This window comes from Humulus lupulus, chromosome X (genome assembly GCF_963169125.1).
Source record: "Humulus lupulus chromosome X, drHumLupu1.1, whole genome shotgun sequence".
NCBI classification, from domain to species: Eukaryota; Viridiplantae; Streptophyta; class Magnoliopsida; order Rosales; family Cannabaceae; genus Humulus; species Humulus lupulus.
In genome coordinates, this window is record NC_084802.1 from 91622040 (window position 1) to 91626685 (window position 4646).

Here is a 4646-nt window from a genome sequence, read left to right on the forward strand (position 1 = left end):
GTACAGGTTTGCCTTGCCGCCATCATTGTCAGGAGTCCATGATGTATTCCATGTTTCTATGCTCCGGAAGTACGTCTCAGATGTGACTCATGTGTTGAGGTATGAAGACTTGGAATTGCAGTCAGAGCGTATGAAGAGCAGCTGGTTCAGATCTTGGATCTGAAAGATAAAGTATTACGGAATAAGACGATTCCTTTTGTTAAAGTATTGTGGAAGAATAGTAGGGTCGAGGAGGTGACCTGGGAGCTTGAGACAGCAATGCGGGATCAATATCCCGAGTTATTCAGGTAAATTTCGAGGACGAAATTCTCATTAGGAGGGGATAGTTGTAACGACCCAAATTTACTAATAAGGCTTAAGGGCCTTGATTAGTGTGCCGGGAGGGCATAATTGGATTATATGTGATTTAATGATTAAAAAGTTTGTTATATGACTATTTGAATATTTGAGATGCATGACTATGTGTATTAGTATGCATGTAGGCCATGATTAGGTTAGAAGGGCATAATCGTAATTTTATCCCCTTGAGGGCATAACTGTATATATATGTGATAAATTGTCGAGACCACATTATTATGTGGATATATTTGTGATCTGTGATTCGAGACGATCCTAGTGAGCAGTTTACCGAAAAAGTCACGGCGGGGATTTATACCCTGCTCGGGGTGAGCCTGGGGGTATTTCTGGAATTTAGAGAATATATGGGAGTCTATTTTAACATCGAGGAATATAACTGGTGATTAGTTAAGTATCGGGAAGTAAGCGGTAAATATTAGAGACACTCGAGGAATTAGCGGGAATTGAGTGAAATGACCAAAATGCCCCTAGGTGGATTAAAAGATTTAGAATTAAAAGGGAGGGTATTGTGGTCATTTGGCTTATAAAGGATAGGTATAACTCAGGTTTTATGCCTTAGTGGGAAGTGTAGAAAGGGCTGGAAATTCTAAAGGAAAGAAAAGAAAGAAAAAGAAGGGAAAGAAAAGGGAAAGGAAAACAGGGTATTTTCAAGGTCGGTTTGGCATTCCCCCATCAATTCTTGAGGTCTTTTAGAGCAGAAACTCAGGAGGAGTTTGGGCAAGAGCTAGAGGCTAGGATCCCTATTCTAGCTTGAGGAATTGGCAGAGCAATTCGTTCAGTTGAGGTAAGACTTTGAGGTTTTCTTCAATTTCTGGTTTTGGTGTTGAATTATGATGTCTAAGCTGAATTTGATGGGAATTCTAGGGAATTCAAGCCAAGGGTTTGAGGAGGAGTAAGCCAAGGAGGTGTAGAGGCTGACTTAAGGTCGAATCTCCATTGAAGGTATGAAATTCTCGCTCTAAATTCTGAGGTTTTGGTTGTTTTGCTGAAGTTTCTGAGTTTGAGGTTCAACCATGGTGAATTTTGAGATTGGGAGTGCATGTGTTAAAATTTTATGTGGTTGGGATGCTTGGTATGAGTTAGACATGTTAGTAAGCTTGGTTCTAGGTTTGGTGGAAGTTTGGAGAAGTTTTGGTAAAGTTTGGCTCAGGGAAAGTCGAAGGAGGGAAAAACAGCATTTGTTGTTCTGTGACTAGCGCTAGCCTTTGGGCGCTGTAGCGCTAGGCCATATTCCCTGGAACAATTTTGGGTTCTGTTTGTAGCGCTGTAGCGCCCTCCTTAGAGCGTTGTAGCACTACCCTGCTTCCAGAAAGGGGATTTTGAGTTATTTTCAAGGGTTTTTGCCCAAGGGTTCGGGGTTCGATTCCACCACCCCGTTTGGTGGAATTGGGGCTTCCCGAGGGCTCGGGATTGGTCCCGAGGTTAGGTGTTGGATTTGAGGTTTGGTGATGATTCTGATCTATGGCTGTGACTAGGTGTACGCTAGGGCTCAAGAGGGATCATGCTCGAGGATCAAGGTGAACGAAGCTAGCGAATCTAAAGGTAAGAAAACTGCACCCGGTTATGTGTTTGTAATGGGACTAAGTGCTCCCCATATCTGTATAATGTCAAAGATGGTATTATGCCATGGGACATGTGATAAACGGCCTAAGGGTGCCGTATACAATATTTGCGCATAGGGCGCGGCTTGGCCACTAGTAGCCGAGGACAACTTAATATTCACTGAGCTCGGTTTAAGCGGGCCGAAGTCAGTGGGATAACGGAGGGTGCGGCCTAAGGGCGCTAACCGTAGTTATCATTTGTGATTAATTATTGATATGAGATGATATGCTTGGTATGCTGAATACTTGATTATCGTGGATGTTTGGTCTAATGAGAACATGCTTATGTGATATGAGATATTGGATTGTTTGTTGATGATTGATTATGCTCTGTTGTTGTGTTTTCTTGCTGGGCCTTGGCTCACGGGTGCTATGTGGTGCAGGTAAAGGCAAAGGCAAGTTGGACCAATCCTGAGATGGAGAGCTGCGGGGCTGAATGTACATAGTCAGTTGTTCGGCCGCCATGACCGAGGAGTGGGTCAGGACAAGGATTGCCTAATAGTCTGTTTTGCCTTAACATGGCTAATTACTATATTTAAATCTTGAATCTTTGTAAATGGTTTAATCTTATTATTTTTGGGATCCCGAGTAAACAGAAAATGTTTATTTATAAGAAATACGACTTTTAAGACCAAAATCTCTTAACCATAGCTCCATTATAGTTTCAGCAACACGTTTTTTTATTTAAATGACTTGATTAGCAAGTCTAGCACTTTTATAAACACACAGTGTAACGGTCTTGGCTATCCAGGGCATTACATATCAGCCCCCCAACATGATCTCCGCAGAAACCTTCATGGACTTCTCGCATCAATTCCTTGGCCTTTTCCTTTGAAACACTCTTAGAAGTGGCATTGAGTACCCTCTCCTGTACAAAACTCCATCGACCAAAATGAATCGAGCTGACTGTCTCTGGAGGGTTCATGCTTTGTTTCTGTCCATTGGCAACACTCCATGCTCTATGTATTCAATGAATGGTGTCATCCATGTGTCTGTTGCTTGGATTACCAAGGAAGACTCTTCTGCTTGAATACTCGGTGCGGAAAAATGTTCAACAGGTACTATATTCAAGGTTTCTGCATCCTTCATGCTTGCTAACTTGGCCAAAGCATTAGCGTTTGAGTTCTAGTCATGAGGTACTTGCTGGAGAGTATATTTTTCGAACTGTGCCAATAAGCCCTTTGCTTTGTTCAAATAAGCAACCATCTTAAGACCCCGAGCTTGATATTCTCCAATAATTTGATTAACCACTAACTGGGAGTCACTGTAGATTTCAAGTGACTTTATATCCATGTCCTTTGCTAATCTTAATCCTACGAGTAGAGCTTCGTATTCAGCTTCGTTATTGGACGCTGTGAAGTCGAATCTGATTGCACAGTGGAATCGATGTCCTTCAAGCATGACTAAGATCAAACCTGCTCCAGCATTGTGCTCGTTAGAAGATCCATCTACAAACAACTTCCAGGAAGGAATTTGGCGTTGGAGTTCAAGCTCTTCTATCAGCTCGGTATCCTGGAGCCTAGTAAGTTCTGCGACAAAGTCTACTAGAGCCTATCCCTTCACAACTGCTCGTGGCGAGTAAGAAATATCGAACTGTCCAAGTTCAACTACCCATTTCAACAATCGACCAGCGACTTCTAGTTTCTGCAGGACTTACCGTAGTTGCTGGTCGGTGAGTACTACAATGGGGTGAGCTTAGAAGTATGGTCGCAGCTTTCTGGAGGCCAAAATTAAGCAATAGGCTAATTTCTCAATGGCCGGATACCGCAACTCTGCTTCTACTAGCCTCTTGCTTATATAATACATAGCTTTTTGAACATGTTCCTCCTCTCTGATTAGGACAACGCTAGCAACATACTCGGTGACTGCCAAACAGATGAACAAAGTTTCTTTCTCGACTGGCTTGGACAAAATCGGTGGTTGCGACATATGAGACTTTAGAGCCTAGAAAGCCTGCTCGCACTCTTTCGTCCACTCGAACTTCTTGTTGCCCCTGAGTAGATTAAAAAATGGAACTCACTTGTCCGTTGACTTAGAAATGAATCTACTCAAAGCAGCAATCCTCCCAATTAGGCTTTGAACATCTTTAATTTTATCTGGAAACTTCATCTCGATCAGGGCCTTGATCTTTTTGGGATTAGCTTCGATACCTCGCGAGTTCATAATGAATCCCAAAAATTTCCCTAATCCAACTTCGAAGGAACACTTAAAGGGATTCAGCTTCATCTAATATTTGTTCAAGACGTTGAAGCACTCTTGCAGGTCCCCGTTGTGTTCTTCTGCCGTCTTCAACTTAACTAGCATGTCATCAACATATATCTCCATGTTAACACCGATCAGCTCTTTGAACATGTGATTGACTAGTCGCTGGTATGTCGCACCAGTGTTTTTCAAAGGCATTACTTTGTAGCAGTAAAGCCCTATATCGGTTCGAAAGATAGTGTGATCCTCATCAGGTGGGTGCATACTGATCTGATTGTACCCAAAGTATGCATCCATGAATGGTAAGATCTCATGCCCTGATGTGGCATCGACCAACTAGTCGATCCTTGGGAGTGGGAAATAATCCTTCGGGCAGGCTTTCTTGAGGTCTGTGAAATCCACGCACGTCCTCCACTTGCCATTCGGCTTGGGAACCAGTAAAGGATTAGAGACCCAAGATGGATAAAATGCCAGCTTGATGAATCC